Source organism: Prionailurus viverrinus, chromosome X (genome assembly GCF_022837055.1).
Source record: "Prionailurus viverrinus isolate Anna chromosome X, UM_Priviv_1.0, whole genome shotgun sequence".
NCBI classification, from domain to species: domain Eukaryota; kingdom Metazoa; phylum Chordata; class Mammalia; order Carnivora; family Felidae; genus Prionailurus; species Prionailurus viverrinus.
In genome coordinates this window covers 57,372,262-57,396,420 of record NC_062579.1, presented here as the reverse complement: position 1 = coordinate 57,396,420, position 24,159 = coordinate 57,372,262, and the positions used below count along the sequence as shown (strand labels likewise).

The 24,159-nt window shown below is 34.7% G+C and overlaps 1 protein-coding gene across 3 annotated transcripts in view; it reads right to left on the bottom strand.

Annotated features, from left to right (window-relative positions):
- GPR174 (G protein-coupled receptor 174) overlaps positions 1-23,520 on the bottom strand; it is a 96,197-nt gene extending 72,677 nt beyond the window's left edge. For 2 of the 3 annotated variants that reach the window (XM_047844249.1, XM_047844241.1), the window contains exons 1-2: positions 23,381-23,520; positions 16,793-16,824 (exon numbers count right to left, since the gene is read on the bottom strand). The gene's annotated coding sequence lies outside the window, so the exon portion shown is untranslated. The remainder of the gene's footprint in view (positions 1-16,792; positions 16,825-23,380) is intronic. The other variant, XM_047844250.1, reaches the window with a different exon arrangement.
- Between the last annotated feature and the right edge of the window lie 639 nt (positions 23,521-24,159).

Genomic DNA, 24,159 nt, shown 5'->3' with positions numbered 1-24,159 from the left:
CCACTATTTTTTTGTCATGACCTGAACCATGACTAAAACAGTTAAGTCTTTCCAACCAGAATTTATTATCTCTAAAGTTTTAAAGTTGATTGTTAAGTGAGAGAAAAATATAAAGAGGGGATTATATATATTATAAAATGAGTATGGAAGATAGGATTCTAAAAATAAGATGAGGCTCATGGAAATTTTTTCCATCATCGAAATTTGTAGTAAATTGTTGTATGACAGGAATCACAATAGGCAACATTTAGTGAGTGTATACCATGTGACAGGTATGCTGGGCATGGGAAACACAAGTTGAAAAATAAGATGTCCCTGATCTCAATATTCCAGTCATTAAGAAAAACTGGTCTTCAATTTAATGAGACAAAAAATTTCTGAATGGAATGCCACATCCCCAGGTAATAAATTTGGTACCTACAGAATTGCATTAATTCTCTGGGATTACAAAAATCATCACTTGGTGCATCAACATTCACTGGGAGTTATTTACTAAGACGTATATAGCAGTCTATTGAGCCAGATAGTTAGATAACATTGACCAAACTGTACTTTTGCTAACTGGAAATCTCCATTTCCAAGCCCTCATATGTCACACTTCAAGTGAGGCCTGAATTTTGAGGACAGGGACTTTGGAATCAAAAAGCCTTGGAATTTACTATTTTCCCCATTTATAGGCTGAGCAGTATTTAATTCTTTAAAATTTGGCTTCTTCATTTAAAAATGGGAAATAGTAGAGGCACCTGGGTGGCTCAGTCAGTTAAGCATCCAACTCATGATTTCGGTTCAGGTCATGATCTCGCCATTAGTGAGTTCAAGCCCTGCATCAGGCTCCACGCTGACACTGTGGAGCCTGCTTGAGAATCCCTCTCTCTGCTCCTCCCCTTCTCAAAGTAAATAAACTTAAAAAAATGGGAAATAGTAATAGTACTATAATAACAGAATGCACATAATAGGCCCTTTGATAATGATTTTGTGAGATAAGTTATGAAAAGCACTTTAGTACTGTGTCATAAGTAGAACACTTGATAAATAACAATTTTTACAGAGAGGGAGGGAGGCAAACCATAAGAGACTCTTAAATACTGAGAACAAACTGAGAGATGATGTGGGTGGGGGAGAGGAGAAAGTGGGTGATGGGCATTGAGGAGGGCACTTATTGGGATGAGAACTGGGTGCTGTATGGAAACCAATCTGACAATAAATTATATTTAAAAATAGCAATTTTATTATCATTAAGCAACTTTTCCAAAGTTAGTTGTTTTGAATACTAGCCTGAAAGCTAGTCTACATAAATAAGTGAATCAACAAGTAATTATCTTTCTAAAAAGGCTCTATAGACAAATACTTTTGGGAAATGCTGCTGGTTAATAGCTTCCCTTAAGAGATTAACAATGCAATTAACATATTAAAATCTCTGCAAATTTCTGCAGTAAAGAAACCTAATTTTTTTAACTCAATCAGTATCTTTGAAGAAAACAAATTCACCTCAAGTAGTTCAGATAAAGATATTTTAATCAAGTAATGTTTTACAGAGTCCTGTTCATAGGTAGCTGAACAACAAGGGATTATGAGTCATTCAAAGAATAGCCACAAGCCATTTTTACCCTTAAGGCTAAAGGGGCCAGAGGAGTTAATAATGTTTTCTTCATTTTTGAGAGGCAAACTCCTAAAGATTCTTCAAGACTCAGCTCAAATGTCATTCCCTAGGTGAAGTCTCCAATTATTTTCACCAACCCACTGATATCTTGTAGGTATCTCTCATTTTCCAGAGAACAAAAGACAACAGATGATGAAATTCTCAATAGTTAGCTTTCAGGGACACAGAGGAAGACAAAGAAGGAAAATGGCAGAGATGTAGACAAAATAGTGAATATCCAATGCCTTCAGTGTTTCCTAAATATATGTCACTAAAGACATCCTGTTAAATAAGAATATCCAGAGACGCTTGGATGGTTCAGTCAGATAAGCATTGGACTCTTGATCTCACTCAGGTCTTGATCTTAGAGATATGAGTTCAAGCCCCATGTTGGGCTTCAAGCTGGGTGTGAAGCTTACTTAAAATTATAGAAATAGATATATAGATACATTAGATATAGATCATATAGATACAGATATATAATGGATATAGATATATATCCAGCAGAATACTAGCTGCCTGTGAGAGAAACTTTAAGAAAATTTATTATAGGGGCAATTATCTTCCTTAAAGTCTAATTTGTCCTAGCAGCTGCAATGTAGGGAGATTTTGTCAGAAGACCTAGATTCAGTGAATATCTTTGAACGATAGCCCTCACATATTAAGTGAAGCAAACAGATTTTAAGCTACTAAGTATACTTTGTTTCTTTTCCACAATAAATATGCATGTATTTGCATGCAATCCTCAAAAAACAACCAAAGACAAACTAAAATAACTTTATAGAAGCTTTGAGAAATAATCAAAGCCTATAACAATCAAACAAATGCCCAGTCAATAAAAGACTAATTCAAAACTGTGGGAATTATTTTTACTCACCCTTGTCTTGATTTATTCCCAGGAACAAAAAGGAGCAGAATAGATGTTAATTTGCAGAATTTAACCACTCTATGGACTGCTTGAAAGACTGCTGTTTTTTCTAACTCAAATCTCAAGTAAGGATAAGCAGCATAGCTCAGTTCTCATGTGAAGGAAGCATTAGAAAGCAGAGGGCACTGCATAGAAAAGCTGCAGGAGAACTACAGACCTTCAGATACCTGGAATAATAAATTATTGGTGGAAGCATACAGTAGACTATATTAAGACCCAAGATGAAGCTGAAATGGGATTGTTTGGGAAGTTAAATCATTCAAAAGCAGCTATGTATACAATGAAAATTTAAAAGCCAAATGTAGGTCTCAGCAAGACTCACACTCAGAAAAGACCTGAGACTCTAAGCTTTTATTTCAGGTTGGTATAAAGGTTCAAAACATGCCCAGCTACTCAGTAGATGTTTAATAAATCTCCGTAAAAATAATACTTTACCATCAAGCTAATGAAACACAAACTTTAGTGCTCATACCATAAAACAACAATTACAAAAATTGTTTCTGAAAGCCAATAAATAACAAAAATAACAACAAACTAAAAGAAGCAACAAAAAAATTTCTTAAGAAGGGATAAACATCTTATTTTCAGAAGCTGATTTCCCAGAGTTGCCACATTACATTATTTAAAGCATCCAGTTTTTCTTCAATATATGAAGTTTATTGTCATATTGATTTCCATACAACACCCAGTGCTCATCCCAAAAGGTGCCCTCCTCAATACCCATCACCCACCCTCCCCTCCCTCCCACCCCCCATCAACCCTCAGTTTGTTCTCAGTTTTTAAGAGTCTCTTATGTAAAGCATCCAGTTTAAACAAAAGATTACAAAACATAAAATATCAGACCCATTCACAAGAAATAAAATAATAAGATAGGGGGATGCTTGGGTGGTTCACTTGGCTGAGTGTCTGGCTCTTAATTTCAGCTCAGGTCATGATCCCAGGGTCCTAGGGTCAAGCCTTGTGTCAGGCTCCATGTGTAGCCTGCTTAAGATTCTCTCTCTCATTCTCTCTCTCTCTCTCTCTTTCTCCCCCTCCCTCCCTCCTTCCCCCTGCCTCTCTCCCCTGCTCATACACTCTCGTTCTAAAAAAAAAAAAAATTAAAAAGGATATGAACAGAAAGTGTTTCTGAAAAAAGAGTCATTGGATTAAAAGACAGACTATTATCAACTACATTAAACACACTCAAACAGCTAAAGGAAATCATGCACAAAGAACAACAACAAAAAAAAACACGGAAGAGAAATGTCTCATCAAATAGAAAATATTGAAAAAGAAATAGAAATTATAAACAGGAACCAAATTGAATCTCTCAAGCTGAAAAATAAAACTGCTAAAATGAAAAATAATACTGGAAAATTTCAACAAATTTGAGTATACAGAATAAAGAATCAGTGAATTTAAAAATAGGTCAGTTGAGATTACCCAGTCTGAAGGAACAGAAAGCAATAATAATGAAAAGTAAATATACTAAATAAGCCTAAGAGACCTGAAGAATGTGGTATATCACATATGCCAACATATACATAATGGGAGTTCCAGGAGGAGAGGAAAGAAAGAAGCAATAAGAATATTTGAATAAATAGGCAGAGAAAGACAGATACCATATGTTTTCACTCATATGTCAATCCTGAGAAACTTAACAGAAGATCATCAGGGAGGGGAAGGGGTGAAAAAAAAAGTTACAGAGAGGGAAGGAGGCAAACCATAAGAGACTTGTAAATACTGAGAACAACTGAGGGTTGATGGGGGATGTGGGAGAGGGGAAAGTGGGTGATGGGCATTGAGGAGGGCATCTGTTGGGATGAGAACTGGGTGTTGTATGGAAACCAATTTGACAATAAATTATATTTAATATGTAAAAAAGGATATTTGAACAAATAATGGTCAAAAAAGCCTTCCCAAATTTTAATGAACTAAATGAATAAGGATACCCTAGAAACTCAAAAAAAATTCCAAGATAAACATAAAAGGATCCACACTGAGACACATTATAGTCAAATAATTGAAAGACAAGTACAAATAGCAAATCTTAAAAGCAGAAAGAGTTGTATGATGTATCACTCAAAAGAAGATTCTTAATAAGATTAATAATAAGATTTTCAATTAGATTATTCTCAAGATAATTTCTCTTTGGAAATTATAGGTAATAGAAGGCAATGGGATGACATATCTTAAATGCTTAAAGAAAAAGCTGTCAATCAAGAATTTTACATCTGGCAAAACTATCCCTCAAAAAAATGAAGAAAGAAATGAATAAATTATTCTACTTTGGTGTCAGTGTGGTATTGGCCTCATGGAATGACTTTTCAATGTGTTCCCTGTATTCCATTATTTGTAAGATTTTGAGAAAGATTGTCATTATTATTATTTTTTTTTAATGTTTGGTAGAATTCACCAATTGAGCCATGTGTTTTTGGGCTTTTCTGTGCTGGGATATCTTTGATTCCTAATTCAACTTTCATTCTTTTTATTAGTCTAAGAATATTTTCTATTTCTTGGATTCAAAATTTATGATTCAATCATGGCAACTTGTGCATTTTTACGAATTACGTTTTTTTCTAAGTTATCTGATTTGTTAGTATATAGTTGTTTATAGTTATCTGTTATCACAATATGTATCACTGTGGTTATCTGTTGTACTGTTTTCTCTTCCATTTCTCATTTTGGCTTTTGAATCTTCTCCTTTTCTTTCTTAGTTATTATAGTTAAAGAATTGACAACTTTATTTTTTATTTTTTTGGAAAAACTGGTCATTACTTTCAATGTTATGTTATTATTTACTCTGAACTCTAGTTTATTTGTTTCTGATTTTTCTTTGTTTTTTCTTTCTTTACTAAATTTCAGCTAAGATTCTTCTTTTTCTACTTCCTTGTGGTGTAATGTTGTTTATTTTAACTTTTTCTTTTTTCTTTTTTTTAAAGTTTATTTCTTTATTTTGAAAGAGACAGAAAGATGGGGAGCCTGGGTGGCTCAGTTGGTTAAGCATCTGACTTTGGCTCAGGTCATGATCTCACACTCCATGAGTTTGAGCCCCGCGTTGGGCTCTGTGCTGACAGCTCAGAGCCTGGAGCCTCCTTCAGATTCTGTGTCTCCATCTTTCTCTGCCCCTCCCTTGCTTGTGCTCTGTCTCTCTCTGTCTCAAAAATAAATAAAAACATTTAAAAAAATGAAAGAGACAGAGAGAGAGCAATAAGTGGGGAAAGGGTAGAGAGAGAGATAGTCACAAGCAGCCTCTGCACTGTCAGCACGGACCCCAAACTGGGGTTTGAACTCACGAACCATGAGATCATGACCTGAATCAAGATCAAGATTTGGACACCTAGCTTACTGAGCCATCCAGCTGTCCTGAACTTTTTTTCTTAATAAACACAGTTATAGCATACATTTCATTCCAGTATCTGCTTTACTGTATCCCATAAGTTTTGGAATATTGTGTGTTCTTTTTTGTTGTTTTGACACACATTTTGATTTGCCATTTGATATCTTATTTGGCCCTTTGCTTGTGCTTTGGGGTGTTGTTTAATATTTACATATTAAATATTTACGTTTTTCATTGTAAACTTACCAGCTTCGTTTTATTGTTCATGTTCTGTTTTGTACCATTGTGATTGGAGAATATACTTGATATGATTTCAGTCTTCTTAAACTTGTAATATTTATAATGTTTCTTTATGTGATTTTATCAGAGGATTCTTCTGTATGTACTTGAAGAAAATGTGTATTCTATTTTTCTTGGGTGGAATGTTTTATATATATATTTTAGAACCATGTATTCTGAAGTATGCCTCAAGTAAAAAGTGTTCTTGTTGAAAAAAAAATAACTTTCACTGAGTGCACTTGTTTAAAATAAGGCATACAGAAGTGAAGTGTTGGGGGTGGATGGATGAAATAGGTGAAGGGGATTAAGAGTATGCTTTTTATGATGATCACTGAGTAATGATGAATTATTCTGAGTAATGATGAATTGTTGAATTGCTATACTTTACATCTGAAACTAATATAACACTATATGTTAACTATACTGGAATTAAAATTAGAAACTTAATGAAATAAAAAATTGAATAAGTTTTTTCAAAGATAAACAAAAGCTGAGAGAATTTGTTACAAGTAATCCTGCCCTATAATAAATTCTAAAGGGAGTCCTTAGAGCTGAAAAGAAAAGGCACTGGCTTTTATATTTACCTATGTAGTTACATTTACCATTGTTCTTTTTTCTTGGTATAACTTTTAATTGCTGTATAGTGCCTTTTCTTTTCAGCTCTAAGGACTCCCTTTAGAATTTATTATAGGGCAGGATTACTTGTAACAAATTCTCTCAGCTTTTGTTTATCTTTGAAAAAACTTATTCAATTTTTTATTTCATTAAGTTTCTAATTTTAATTCCAGTATAGTTAACATATAGTGTTATATTAGTTTCAGATGTAAAGTATAGCAATTCAACAATTCATCATTACTCAGAATAATTCATCATTACTCAGTGATCATCATAAAAAGCATACTCTTAATCCCCTTCACCTATTTCATCCATCCACCCCCAACACTTCACTTCTGTTATGCCTTATTTTAAACAAGTGCACTCAGTGAAAGTTATTTTTTTTTCAACAAGAACACTTTTTACTTGAGGCATACTTCAGAATACATGGTTCTAAAATATATATATAAAACATTCCACCCAAGAAAAATAGAATACACATTTTCTTCAAGTACATACAGAAGAATCCTCTGATAAAATCACATAAAGAAACATTATAAATATTACAAGTTTAAGAAGACTGAAATCATATCAAGTATATTCTCCAATCACAATGGTACAAAACAGAACATGAACAATAAAACGAAGCTGGTAAGTTTACAATGAAAAACGTAAATATTTAATATGTAAATATTAAACAACACCCCAAAGCACAAGCAAAGGGCCAAATAAGATATCAAATGGCAAATCAAAATGTGTGTCAAACCTTAGAGGAGAAAGCAGGAAAAGACCTCTCTGACCTCAGCCGTAGCAATCTCTTACTCGACACATCCCCAAAGGCAAGGGAATTAAAAGCAAAAGTGAATTACTGGGACCTTATGAAGATAAAAAGCTTCTGCACAGCAAAGGAAACAACCAACAAAACTAAAAGGCAACCAATGGAATGGGAAAAGATATTCGCAAATGACATATCGGACAAAGGGCTAGTCTCCAAAATCTATAAAGAGCTCACCAAACTCCACACCCGAAAAACAAATAACCCAGTGAAGAAATGGGCAGAAAACATGAATAGACACTTCTCTAAAGAAGACATCCGGATGGCCAACAGGCACATGAAAAGATGTTCAGCGTCGCTCCTTATCAGGGAAATACAAATCAAAACCACACTCAGGTATCACCTCACGCCAGTCAGAGTGGCCAAAATGAACAAATCAGGAGACTATAGATGCTGGAGAGGATGTGGAGAAACGGGAACCCTCTTGCACTGTTGGTGGGAATGCAAATTGGTGCAGCCGCTCTGGAAAGCAGTGTGGAGGTTCCTCAGAAAATTAAAAATAGACCTACCCTATGACCCAGCAATAGCACTGCTAGGAATTTATCCAAGGGATACAGGAGCACTGATGCATAGGGCCACTTGTACCCCAATGTTCATAGCAGCACTCTCAACAGTAGCCAAATTATGGAAAGAGCCTAAATGTCCATCAACTGATGAATGGATAAAGAAATTGTGGTTTATATACACAATGGAATATTACATGGCAATGAGAAAAAATGAAATATGGCCTTTTGTAGCAACGTGGATGGAACTGGAGAGTGTGATGCTAAGTGAAATAAGCCATACAGAGAAAGACAGATACCATATGGTTTCACTCTTATGTGGATCCTGAGAAACTTAACAGGAACCCATGGGGGAGGGGAAGGAAAAAAAAAAAAAGAGGTTAGAATGGGAGAGAGCCAAAGCATAAGAGCCTGTTGAAAACTGAGAACAGACTGAGGGTTGATGGGGGGTGGGGGGGAGGAGAGGGTGGGTGATGGGTATTGAGGAGGGCACCTTTTGGGATGAGCACTGGGTGTTGTATGGAAACCAATTTGTCAATAAATTTCAGAAAAAAAAAAAAAAGCCAGTATTACTGCCTTATTGGTTTAAATCTCTTGTAGTTTTTTCTATATAAGACACAGATGAATAAAACAACAATTATAAATCTATACTAATGACACACAATGCATAAAGATTTAATCTGTAAAGAAACATAGAAAATGAGGAGATGGAGAAATAAAGTAGCAGAGTTATTGTATACTATTCAAACTAAGCTGATATTCAAACTTCAATTTAATAAAGTTAAGATGTTAATTGTAAATCCCAGGGTAACTACTAAGAAAAAAAATACAGAAAAAAAAATTTGAAGGCAATCAAAATAGTGAATGAGAATGCAAATCAAATGGAAGCAGTAATAAAGAAATTGTGGAACAAAAAATAAAAGATAAAACATATTGAAAACAAATAGAGAAATAGCATTAGTAAGTCCTTCCTAATCAACAATTACTTTAAATATAACAGATAATTTATTAATTGAATAAAAAGTACAAAGAAATTACTTTAAATATAAATTTAAAAAATTTAGATTGACCAAGAAAAAGAAAAAGAAGACTCTAATCACTAAAATCAAAAATAAAAGTGGGGGCATTATGCCAGATCTTACATAAATAAAAAGGGTTATAAAAGAATACTATGAATAATTCCAAATCATTTAAGTAATGAAAACTAAAAACACAAATTCTTAGTTACAAATAATCAAAAATTACTCAAGAAGAAAGAGAAAATATTAACTGAATAACTTTACTGAAAGTAAAGAGAATCAAGTATCAAAACTTCCCAGAAAAATAAAGGAAGAAAGGAAAAAAAAAACAAAAAAAAACAAAACAAAAAACAAAAAACACAGGACCAGATGGCTTCACTGGTGAATTCTACCAAACATTTCAAAAAGAACACTAATCATTGTAAACCTATTTCAAAAAATATGAGTGGAAAGAACACTTCCTAACTCATTTTCTGAGGCCACCACTATGCTGATACAAAAGCCAAATAAAGAAAACATTAAAAAAAGACAACTATCCAACTATAGACCAATACCCGTTGTGAATAAATGAGTGCAAAAATCATTACCAAAAATTATGAATGACCAAATCTACCAGTGTATAAAGAGAATTATACACCATAATTAGTAGGATTTACCCCATGAATATAAGGTTTTTTAGTATAATAAAAAGAGTTAATGTAATAAACCACAGTAATAGAATAAAGGAAAATTAAAGTGATGATCACAATCAATGCAGAAAAAGCATTTGACAAAATCCAACATGTCTTTTATGATAAAAACACTCAGCAGATTAGGACTAGAAGGAAACTTCCTAAACTTGTAAATGTGCATTTATGAAAAACTCACACCTGATATTATAATTCAATTGTGAAAAAAACTGAAATCTTTCCCTTGAAGATAGAAACAAGGAAAAGGATATCTGCTTTTAGCAACTCTGTTCACAATTGTACTGAAGTTTTAGTCAGACAAATTATGTAAGAAAATATCCAAATTGGAAATAAAGAAATAAAATTACCTCCATTCTCACATGACATAATCCATTATATATATATATATATTTATATTATATATTTAACATATTTATATGTTAAATATATATATTAAATCTAATCAGTTTTCTTGTGGATTCGTTAAGAATATATATATATATATGTATGTATGTGTACATATATATACACATATGTATATATACATATATATATATATATATATTCTTAACGAATCCACAAGAAAACTGACGAGATTTAATAAAGTAATTGACCAAGTTTGTAGAATACAAAACCAGCATGCAAAAATCAGTTGCATTTCTATACATCAATGAGCAAAAAGCAATTAAAATTAAGAAAAAATGTATTTACAAGAGCATTAAAATATTAAAATACCAATAAATGGAAAGGTATACCATATTCATGGATTTTAAGATGGCAATATGCCCTTATGCCCTAAATCATCTACAGATTAAATGAAATCTTATCAAAATCTTACCAAATTTCAATGTTCCTTTTTACAGAAATGGAAAATCTGAGCCTAAAGTAATATGGAATTGCAATAGACACTGGATAGTCAAAAAGTCTTGAAAAAGAACGAATTTGGAGGACTCATACTTCCCAAATTGGAAATTTATTGCAAATCTACAGTAATCAAAACAAGTGTGGTGTTGACATACAGATATACATATATCAGTGGCATGGAGTTGAGAGTTCAGAAATAAAACTCTTCGTCTATGACCAATTTATATTTTACAAGGGTGCCAAGACCATTCAATAAGGATAAAAGTCTGTTCAACAAGTTGTACTGGGGATTATACTAGCAAAATATCAATGAATGAAATTAAACTTCTACCTTATATAATATATAAAAGTCAATTAAAAATGAATCAAAGACCTAAATTTAAAAGTTAAATGGCCAATAAATACATGAAGTAATGTTAAACATCATTAGCCATCAGGGAAATGCAAATCAGAAACATAATAAGAAGCTAGTTTATATCCATTAGCTGGCTATATTTAAAAATAGGAAAATGTGGAAAAATGAAACCTTCATAGATCACTGGTGGAAATGTAAAATGGCATAGCTGTCATGGAAAACAGTTTTTTCCTCTAAATTTTTTACATAGAATTCTATATGACCCAGATATTCCACTCTTATTATATACACAAAAAATGATGGAAAATATTACATATGAAAAAACCCACATATGAGTGTCCATAGCAGCACATTTGTAATAGCCAAAAGATTTTTAAAAATCAACCTGAATGCCATGGACTGATGAATGGATACACATGTGGTATACCCATACAATGCAATATTATTTGGCCATGACCATGAATGAAGTGCTACAACACAGATGAACTTTGAAAATATTATGGCAAATGAATGCTTCCAGACACAAAAGGCACATATTGTATAATTCCCTTTACATTATATATACAGAATAGATAAATCCATACAGTCAGAAAGTAGATTAAATGATTGCCAGGGCTAGGGAGTGGGAGAAATGGAGTCACTGCTTTAATGGGTATGAGTTTTCCTTTTGGGTGATAAAATTAGTTTGGAACTAGATAAAGGTAATTGTTGCACAGCAATTTGAATATACCAAATGACTTTTTTTTTAAGTTTATTTTTGAGACAGAGAGAGAGAGAGAGAGCATGAGCTCAGTAAGGACAAAGAAAGAGGGAGACACAGAATCTGAAGCAGGCTCCAGGCGCACAGTTGTCAGCAGAGTCCCACGCGGGGCTCAAACTCACAAACTGTGAGATGATGACCTGAGCTAAGTCAGAAGACTGATGAGCCACCTAGGTGCCACAAATATACTAAATACCGTTGAATCATACATATTAGAATAATTAATTTTATATAATAATTTTTACACCAATTAATATAATTATTGAACTCCACCAAAGGCTATTTCGGTTAGAACACCTGGACCACATCTTACTTTAAAAAAATAAAGCTAAATAGTTTACCAAATAATTCTAAAGGCAGAGCCATAGTTAATAACCACTCTGACTAACAAAGCTGAGGAAAAAAAAAAAATGGATCTTTAGGTGACAGCCATAGGTGATTGTAAAGCTGACCTGTAACTAATTGCTTACCATCTCAACCTCAGGATCTTTTTCCATAATAAGGAGAAATTACATCAAAACAAACCTTGTGATACAGGAAGTTAAAAACAAAATAATACTTTAAGACGTGTTCTCCTTAGAAGAGTCTTCAAGAGCATAGTGTAGGAAGATCTTGGGCTCACCTCCTACCACAGACACACCAAAGTTACAATTACACATTGAGCAATTCTCCACAAAAGAGACCTGAAGACTAAAAAAGTTGTTCCACAACAATGGGGAAGATAAGCCACATTGAGATGGGCAGGAAGGGCAGAGAAGCAGTTTTGCCAGGACCCCTACTTTCAATGCAGCAACCCACAAGCATGAAGGAGATCATACATGCACAGTTCCTCTCTAAGGAGCAAGGGGCTTAAGCTCCACATTGGGCACTCCAGACGATTAGGCCTTTACTAGAATGGCTAGCCCCCAAAATGACTAGTTTTGAAATCAAGTGGGACTAACATCTGGGAAACCCAGAGGGTTGTACAGCTTGAAGGGCTTACACACAGTCTTACTTGCTAGGAAACCTAAAACACAGGTAGTAGCTTGAGAAATTCCTGGACAGTATGGGAGGGAAATTAGTTAACAAGTCTCACCAAAGGGGCAGTGATCTGTTGAACATCTGTCTAGGAACAGAGACAGTGGCAGACACCATTATTTTTTAAGTCTTCTTATTCCTTGCTAGCCTGGTCTGTGCCATTTTTTGCATTCTTAATCTTCCTTGCTACTATTGCTCCCTTGCCCCAGAAATACTCTGCAGCCCCACACTGCTAGACCTGGCACACAGGGTTGCCTTAGTTTGGACTTGTTTACCATGGCTCCCACTCCACAAAACCTGGTGTACAGGCTTGCTCCAATTCAGCACTCCTCCATAACCAATGCTGCCTCACTAGACACAAGGTTGGGCTTCCCTGAACCAGTGCTCCTCCACTGTGACACTTTTCTCCCCTGCCCCAGAGGGCGCATGCTACTCACACAAAGGACCTCCTGTGAATGCCTGGTTGATCTGGCCAAGAATGTTTGCATTGTACTGAAACAATTGGAGAAACAGAGCTTGGCAGGCTAACACTACCACAGCACTGCACAGATGGAAGCACACCTCCTCAACCTTACACTGACCATTCCATCCAGACTGGGAGAAACAGATGCTTCACCTAACACATAGATATAAACAAAGAAAGTCAGGACAAAGGAGAAAAAGTAATGTATTTCAAATAAAATAACAAGATAAAACTTCAGAAGGGGTGTCTGTGTGGTTCGGTCTATTAAGCATCCAACTCTTGATTCAGCTCAGGTCATGATCTCATGGTTGTGAGATCAAACCCCATTTCAGACTCCTCACTGACAGCATGGAGTCTGCTTGGGATTATCTCTCTCCCTCTCTCTCTCTGCCCCTCCCCTGCTCATGCTCTATCTCTCTCAAAATAAATAAACTTAAAAAAACACTAGGAAAAGTCCTTAATGGAATGGAGATAGGATATCTACTTAATAAAGATTTCAAAGTAATGTTATAAAGATGCTCACCAAACTCGAGAGGAAAATGGATGAACACAGTGAGATCTTCAACAAAGAGATACCTAATACAAGAAAGCTCTAGTAGAACCTAGAGAGCTGCAAAATATAATAATCAAATGTTAAAATATACTAGAGGGGTTCAAAAGCAGATTGGATGAAGCAGAAGAACGGATCAGTCAGCTGGAAGAGAAAGCAATGGGAAATCACCCAGACAGTGCAGCAATAAGAAAAAATAAATAAAAATAAATAAAAAGGTAAAGACTCCTTAAGAGATCTCTGAGTCACCTCAAGTGAAATAACATATTGGTCTTGGAAGAAGAGAGAAAAAGGGCCAGAACACTTATTGACTAAATAATGGCTGAAACTTTCTTAATCTGGGGAAAGAAACAGGCATCCAGGTCCAGGAAGCCCAGAGAATCCCAAATAAAATGACCAAAACAGATGCACACAAAGACAAATTATAATTAAAATGGCAAAAGTTAAAGATAAAAAGAGAATCTTAAAAGCATCAAGAGAAAAACAAGTTCTTATGAATAAATAAAACTCCATAAGGAAATCAACAAATTTCTCAACAAAAACTATGCAGGCCAGAAGAGAGTAACACAATATACTCAAAGTGATGAAATGAAAAGAATTCCAAACCAAAATTCTCTACCCATCAGAGTTAACACTCAGAATTGAAGGAGAGATCAAGGGTTTCTCTGGTAAGTAAAGGTTGAAGGAGTTCACCACCATTAAAACAGTCTTACAAGAAATGTTAAAGAAACTTCTTTGACTTGAAATAGCCCTAAATAATAACAAAACCATCCATAAATAAAAATCTCACTGTAAACAATAAACACACAAGAAAGAAGTGTATCAATCACACAAAGGAAGTAAAAAACAAAAGTAGTAAAATTAACTAAAGCTGCAATAATTAGTTAAGGAAGGCACAACATAAAAGGGGGTGAAGTAAAAATGTAAAGTTTTGGATTGTGTTCAGATTTAACTTGCTATCAGCTTATGGGATCACAAAAAATTCTGAATAGCCAAAGTGATCTTGAAAAAAGGAAAGCTGAAGGTATCACTCTCCCTGACTTCAAACTATATTACAAAGCCACAGTAATCAAAGCAGTATGGTACTGGCATAAAAGGAGACATGCAGATCAATGGAACAAAATTGAAAGCCTAGAAATAAATCCATACATATGTGGACAATTTGTTTATGACAAAGGGACTAAGAATATACAACGGAGAAGAAAACCAATATATAGTTGCGGGAAAACTGGTCAGTCATATAAAAAATAATGACACTAGATCACTCTTTTACATCATACACAAAAATTAAGTCAAAATGGATTAGACTTGAACACAAGATCTGAAACAATACAACCCCTAGAAGAAAATATAGGCAGTAACCTCCTTGACATTAGTCTTAGTGATGTTTTTATGTATCTGACTCCAAAAGCAAGGAAAACAAAAGCAAAAATTAACAAATGAGTCTACAACAAACTAAAACTCATTTTGCACAACACAGGAAACCATCACCAAAACACAATGGCAACCTACTGATAGGAGAAGATATTTATAAATCACATATCCAACAAGTTGTTAATATTCAAAATATGTAAAGAGCTCATAAAACTTAAAACCCCAAACAAACAAACAAACAACCTCATTAAAAAGTGGACATAGGACCTGAATAGGCATTTTCCAAAGAAGTCATACAGAGAGCCAACAGACATATGAAAGTTATCTTCAACATCACTAATTATTACAAAAATGCAAATAAATTGTGATTACAATGTGATATTACCTCATACCAGTTAGATTGGCTATCATCAAAAATACAAGAAATACCAAGTGTTGGAGAGAATTTGGACACAAAAGAATCCTCATACACTATTGGTGGGAATGCAAATTGGTGCTGCTACTATGGAATACAGTATGAAGATTTTTCAAGAAGTTAAGAATAGAAATACCATATGATGCAGCTATTCTACTCCTGAGTATTTACCCAAAAAATTATGAAAACACTAATTTAAAAATATATATGCACCCCAATTTTCATAGAAACATTATTTATAATAGCCAAGAAAAGGAAACCACTTAAATGTCCCTAAGATAAATAGATAAAGAAGATGTGTTATAAACACACAATAAAATACTACTCAGCCATAATAAAGAAATAAATCTTGCCATTTGCAACATAGATGGACCTTCAGGGTATGTTAGGTGAAATAAGTCAGAAAGCGAAAGACAAAAACAGGATGATTTCACTCAAAAATGGAATCTAAAAACAAAACAAAACAAAACAAAACAAAACAAAACACCACAACTGAAACAAACCAAACAAGTGAGTGGGAAAAAAATTCATAGACATAAAGAGATTGATGTTTACAGAAGGGAAGGAGTTTGGAGGTGCAAAAAATGGATGAAGGTGGTCAAATAGATGGTGATGGATGGTAACTAGAATTTGGATGTGACTACTTTGTCATGAATACAGATGTTAATTTATAATGTACACCTGAAACCTAGTGTTTATACCAATTTCACCTCAATAAAAGACACACTTGTGCTACTTGGCATTGTTGAATTTAACACTATGAACATAAAATCTCCTTCATTACTAGTGAAGAAATAAATTGTTCTGGAAAATACAAAGGGAGTTAATGTGTGCATTTTACATGATAGCTTGTTATAGAATTAAAGAGAAATGCTATAATTAGTACTTTACAAGGCACTAATTTGTCTGACATGTTAATATTAAAAAGTCATTTCAACTCAATTTTTCTGTCAAGGACAGGTAGAGCAGGGTTTATATCCACCTTTTTTCCCTCCTAGTTACAACAAGAATTTATATTTCACTCATGAAAAACACAATGCACCAGAGACAGACCCATATGTGGTTCTCATTGCTCACTTCAGGCCAACCTGGTAGCCCTTTTAGCAGAATAATTTGAATGGCCGAGCCCACAGGCTATAAAGTCTGCAAGCTTAATTTCATACCCCAGCTTACCAACTATTTTCTGTGTGACAATAAGCAAGTCACTTACCGTCTCTGATCTCTGGTTTCTTATCTTGAAACCTGTTGTTAGGATAAAATAAGATTACTTTTGTTTGTTTTGTTTTTATTTTTATTTGTTTTTAATTTTAATTTTTTAAAATTTACATCCAAATTAGTTAGTATATAGTGCAACAATGATTTCAGTAGTAGATTCCTTAGTGTCTCTTACCTATTTAGCCCATCCTCCCTCCCACAACCCCTCCAGTAACCCCCAGGTTTTCTCCATATTTATGAGTCTCTTCTGTTTTGTCCCCATCCCTATTTTTATATTATTTTTGTTTCCCTTCCATTATGTTCATCTGTTTTTTCTCTTAAAGTCCTCATATGAGTGAAGTCATATGATTTTTGCCTTTCTCTGACTGGCTAATTTCACTTAGCATAATACCCTCTAGTTCCATCCACGTAGTTGCAAATGGCAAGATTTCATTCTTTTTGATTGTCGAGTGATACTCTATTGTGTATATACACATATATATACCACCTCTTTTTATCCATTCATCCATCAATGGACATTTGGGCTCTTTCCATACTTTGGCTATTGTTGATAGTGCTGCTATAAACATGGGGGTGCATGCGTGCCTTTGAAACAGGACACCTGCATCCCTTGGATAAATGCCTAGTAGTTCAATTGCTGGGTCATAGGGTAGTTCTATTTTTAGCTTTTTGAGGAACCTCCATACCATTTTCCAGAGTGGATGCACCAGCTTTCAGTGCCACCAACAATGCAAAAGAAATCCTCTTTCTCCACATCCTCATCAACAAAATAAGATTAAATTTCTAAAATACCTAGCAGGGGGCACTTGGGAGGCTCAGTCAGTTAAGTGTCTAACTTTTGATTTTGGGTTAGGTCATAATCTCACAGTTTGTGATATTGAGCCCTGAATCAGGTTTCTCATTTACAGTGTACAGCCTGCTTGGGATTCTCTCTCTCCCTCTCTCTCTGCCCCTACCCTGCTTTCACATGCTCTCTCTCTCTTAAAATAAATAAACATTTTAATAAGTTTAAAAAAAATAAAATAAAATAAAATACCTGGCAGAACTGGAAGATGACAGCAGAATAAGAGGACTCTAGTCCTGTACTGTCCCACAAATACAAATAGATAGCTATCAAATCATTCTAAATACCCCCCCCCCCACAAATGACCTGAAGACTGGAAGAACAAACTCCACAACTAAAGGTATGAAGAAACCACATCAAAGAAGGTATGAAGTGCAGAGATGTGGTTTGGGAAGGAAATGGATCATGGCTGCTGTAGTAGGAAGGGAGCTCTGGTCATGGAGAAGGGCAAGAGACAGACTAACATACAGGAGAGAGCATTGGGAAAACAAATTTCTACAGTGATTGGCTTAGAAAGCCAGAGGGGCCAAATTGTGTGACTTCTGGGCAACCAGTGGGGCTTAAATCCTGGAATTTTAAAGGTCAGTGAGCTTGGCTGTGATAGAGGCTGTAGGGCTTTGGGGCTGCTTTTGGAAAGAAGGCAGGCAAACAACCAGAGGACACATAGTATGGAAACATAAATCTGAAGAGCACATGAGGAACACATTGCAGATGTTATTTGCTTATTTCAGAGCATGTCTCAGAGTCAGCATTCTTGGAGAGACATTTCCAAGGACAAAGGAACTGGCCAACATCATTTCCCTACCCCATCCCTCAGAGTAAACACAGAGACACCTTTGCAAACCAGTCTGCCCCTAACAATAGCTACATAACTTGTTTACACCAAGCTCTGCCCTCCTTTGATCCAGTGGAACCACACTTCCCAGTCTTGCTTGTCTCAGTCCCAGTGTGGTGGGCCCCCTCCCCACGAAGAATGGTCCAAAGCCCTGCACATACCAAATCTCCTAACTTGGGAGTTTGGTAGTGTCTCAGTTCCAGTGGTGGTGTTGACAGATTTCATTTCACAGATACATGAGAGCACACCTAGTTAAAATGCACCACATTCAGGCAAGGGAGCAAATACTGCCCAAAATAGGCAAAGAGAACATCTGCAAAGGACTGGCCTGAAGGATAAAGTAACCAGAACAAAAGATCACAGTACATGAAGGACACATTGGACACACTCTTGGATATACCAGACCCTGGAAAACAGGGGGGTGCACTACAGGACCTCTTCTTCAAAACATCATTACCCTCAAGGACAGGAGATATAGCAGACTTTCCAAACACAGATAAACAGGTACCAATATTTAGAAAAATGAGAAGACAGAGAAATTTGTCTCAAAGAGAAAGACCAGGACAAGGGCACAGCCATATATCTAAGTCAAACAAATATGAGTAATATGATTGATAGAGTATTTAAGCAATAATCATAAGGATACTCACATGACTGGAGAAAAGATTGGAAGCCACAAGTAAGAACACAGAAATAAGGAATAAAAACAGAAATAAAGGGCTCAGTTAACAAAATGAAGAACACACTTGATGGAATGAACAGCAGACTGGAAGAAGCAGAGGAATGAATTTAAGACCTAAGAGATAGAGGGCTGGGAATTAATCAAGCTTAACAAAAGAGAAAAATAATTATGCAAAACAAGAATAAACTTAGGGAACTCAGTGACTACATGAAATAATAATAGCATTGCTATTACAGGGGCCCTAGAAAAAGAAGATAGAAAAAAAGGGACATAAAATTAATTTGAAGAAATAATAGCTGACAACTTCCTTAATCTGGGGAAAGGACAGAGATACCCAATCCAGGAGTCACAGAGAACTCCCAACAAAATCAACAGAAGCTGATCCACACCAACACATATTGTAATAAAATTTGCAAATGCTATGATAAAGAAAAAAATAAAACAGCAATACAGGGGAATCTGGGTGGCTCAGTTGGTTAAGTGTCTGATTCTTGGTTTCAGCTCAGGTCATGATATCACAATTCATGGGATTGAGCCCCATCGAGCTCTGTGCCGACAGTGCAGAACCTGCTTGGGATTTTCATTCTCCCTCTATCTCCGACCCTCCCCTACTTGTGTGTGTATGTTCTCTCTCTTTCTCTTGCACTGTCTGTCAAAATGAATTTTAAAAAAATTAATTAAAATAAATTAAAAAATACAGCAAGGCAAATGAAGACAGTAACATACTTGGGAAACCCCATAAGGCTAGCAGGGGATGTTTCAGCAGAAACTTTCCAAGCCAGAAGAGAGAGGCATGATATATTCAAAGTGTTGGAAGGGGAAAATCTGCAGGCAAGGATACTCTACCTAGCAAGGCTATCATTCAGAATGTAAGGAGAAATATTTCCCCAGACAAAAACTAAAAGAGTTCATGACTACAAAGGCAGCCCTGCAAGAAATATTAAAGGGGGCTGTTTGAGTGGAAAGGGGAGACCAAAAGTGACACTGTGAAGGTAAAAAACACAAAAGAACTAAAATTAATATTTATGTAAAAAATAAGTCAAATAACTCACAAAATAAAAGAATGTAAGATATGACAACATATACTGAAACATGGGGAGGAGAGGAGTAAAGAATGGGTTCAAACTTAAATGACAATCAACTTAATATAGAACAGTTTCTTATGCATAACAGGTTCTAAATAAACCTAATGGTAACCATATATCAAAAACCACTAGGGGCGCCTGGGTGGCGCAGTCGGTTAGGCGTCCGACTTCGGCCAGGTCACAATCTCGCGGTCCGTGAGTTTGAGCCCCGCGTCGGGCTCTGGGCTGATGGCTCAGAGCCTGGAGCCTGTTTCCGATTCTGTGTCTCCCTCTCTCTCTGCCCCTTCCCCGTTCATGCTCTGTCTCTCTGTCCCAAATAAATAAATAAATAAATAAATGTTGGAAAAAAAAATTAAAAAAAAAACAAAAAAAAACCACTAACACTTATGCAAAGAATAAAGATAAAGAAATACAAATATATTACTAAAATAATCAGCAAAACATTAAAAAGAGAAAGATTAAAGAGTATCAGAGAAAATCTTCAGAAACAACCACAAACCAAGTAATAAAATGAAAATAAACACATACCTATAAATAATTACTTTGAATGTAAATGGATTAAATTCTCCAGTCAAAATATATAGGATGACAAATTGGATGAAAAACACAAGCCTATTTATATGCTTCATACAAAAGACTTATTTTAGACATAACAACAGCTGCAAATTGAAAGTGAGGGGATAGAGAAACATCTATCATGCAGATGAATGTAAAAAGAAAGCCAGAGTAGCACTCCTTGTTTCATACAAAATAGGCTTTAAAACAAAGACTGTAACCAGAGACAAAGAAGGACACCATGTAATAATAAAGGGGACAATCAAACAAGAAGATATAACAAGTATAAGTATTTCTGCACCCAACATAGGAGCCCAAACACATAAAACAATACCAAACATAAAGAAAGTAATGAATAAAAATACAGTAACAGTAGGGGACTTTAACCCTCTACTTACATGAATGGACAGATCATCTAAACAGAATATCAACAAGCAACAATGCTTTGAATGAAACACTGAAAAAGAATGATTTAACAGATATATTCAGAACATTCCATCCCCAAACAGCAGTATCCACATTGTTTTCAAGTGTACATGGAAATTTCTTCACAATACATCGCATATTAGACAACAAAACAGGCTTCAACAAATTCAAGAAGGTCAAAATCATACCATGCATCTTTTCTGACCACAAATCAATGAAACTAGAAGTCAACCACAAGAAAAAATCTAGAAAGACCACAAATATATGGAGGTTAAATAATACACTACTAAACCATGATTGGGTCAATCAAGAAATAAAAGAAGAAACGAAAAATGTATATGGAAACAAATGAAAAAATAAAACATCTATAGGACAAAGCAGAAGTAATTCAAAGCAGAAGTTCAAATAAAACTTTATTTACACAGGATACAACATGGATGAAACGACAACATGGTAAGTAAGCCAGGCACAGAAGAACAAATATTATATGAATCCACTTGTATGAGGTATCTAGAATACGCAAAGTCATAGAGACAGAAGATAGAATAGTGGTTACCAGGGGCTCTGAGGAATAAAGAATTGGGACTTAGTGCTTAATGGGTACAGTTTCAGTTTGGGACAATGAAAAGTTCTGGAAATGGATAGTGGCAATGAACATCACATGTATATTTAATGCCACTGAGCTATATACTTCAAAATGGTTAAAATGGTAAATTTTATGTTACCTATATTTTACTACAATTAAAAAGAAAACTTCAGTTCCCAAAAACAGGCACCTGGTCCTTGGGTCACAGTTTGCCAGCTCCCTGATGCAAACTCCCCTTTGTCTTACTGACTGTGCTCCTTTCCTTGCCTCATATATCTTTGCTGTTGTTTCTGCTGCTGCATCTGCTCTTTATTTCATGCCTTGACTACCACAAAACAGAAGCAATTCTAAGAGGAAAGTTTACAGCAATGAAGGGCTACCACAAGAAGTGAGAAAAATCTTAAATAAAAAACCTAAATTTATATCCAAAGGAGCTAGAAAAAGAACAAATATACCTAAAGCCATCAGAAGGAAGGCTTAGAGCAGAAATAAATTATATAGAAAACAAAACAAAACAAAACAAAACAAAACAAAACAAAACAATGGACCAGATAAATGAAACCAGGAGCTGGTCCTTTGAAAAACTCAATAAAATTGATAGACCTCTGGCCATGAAATCAAGAAAAAAAGAGAAAGGATTCAAAAACATCACAAATGAGAGAGAATAAATAACAACCAACACCACAGAAATACAACAAATTATAAAAGAATATTTTATTTTATTTTATTTTATTTTATTATTTAAATTTTAGTAAACATACAGTACAATGTTGGTTTGTGGAGTAGAATTCTGTCATTTATTACTTACACACAACACCCAGTGCTCATCATGAGAAATGCCCTCTTTAATACACACCATCTAGCCCATTCTCTACCCTCCTCCTTTTTTACAATCTTATATGCCAACAAAGTGGAAAACCTAGAAGAGATAAATAAATTTCTAGAAACATATAAACTACAAGAATATATAAAATATAAATATAAAGTGGATATAAGATATAATGTATAAACTGAAGCAGGAAGAAATAAGACATTTAAATAAATCTATTACCAGCAAGGAGACTGAATCAGTAATCAAAAAACTTCCTATGAACAAAACTCTAGGATCAGATTGCTTCACAGGCGAATTCTAACAAGCATTTAAAGAAGAGTAATACCTATCCCTCTCAAACTATTCCAAAAAAAAATAGAAAAGGAAGAGTAAGGAAGCCTTCCAAATTCATTCTATGTGGCCAGTGTTAGCGTGATACCAAAACCAGATAAAGACTACTAAAAAAGAAAACTACAGGCCAATATCCATTATGAATATGCAAAACTTCTCAATAAAATACTACCAATACAAAGCCAACAATACATTTAAAAAATCAGTCACCACAATCTAACGGGATTTATTTCTAGGTTGCAAGGGTGGTTCAATATTTGCAAGTCAATCAATGGGATACACCACATTAATAAAAGAAAGAATAAGAACCATACGATTATTTCAATAGAGACAGAAAAAGCACTTGGAAAAGTCTAATATCCATTCATGGTAAAAACCCTTAGTAAAGTAGGTTCAGAGGGAACATACCTCAACATCATAAAGGCCATTTTTGAAAATCCCACAGCTAATATCATCTTCAATGTGGAAAAGCTGAGAGTTTTCTTTTACAGTCAGGAACAAGACAGGAATGTCCACTCTCACTTCTGCTATCTAACATAGTACTGGAAGTCCTAGCCACAGCAAGTGACAACCAAAAGAAATGAAAGGCATCCAAACTGGTTAAGGAGGAAGTAAAACTTTCACTATTTACAGATGACATGATACTATATACAGAAAGCCAGAAAGACTCCACCCCAAAACTGCTAGAACTGATAAATTAATTCAGTAAAATTTCAGGATATAAATGTACAGTAATCTGTTGCATTTTATACACCAATAATAAAGCAACATAAAGAAAAATTAGGTAAACAGTTCCATTTACAATCATACCAAAATAATAAGATACCTAGGAATAAAACTAACTGAAGAGGTAAAAGATTTGTGCTCTGAGAACTATAAAACACTGATGAAAGAAATTAAAGATGAGACAAAGAAATGTTAAGTAAAATTAAAGTGATATTTAAATTGAAAAAAAGGAAAAGAAAAAAAAACAAAGAAACATAAATAAATAGTAAAATAGCCAGAAAAAAGAAATGTAAAGGCATTCCATTTTCATGAATTAGAAGAATAAATATTGTTAAAATGTATATACTATTGAAAGCAATCTATGCATTTAATGCAATCCCTATCAAAATACCCACCAACATTTTTCACAGAGCTAGAACAAATAGTCCTAAAATTAGCATGGTACCACAAAGGACTCCAAA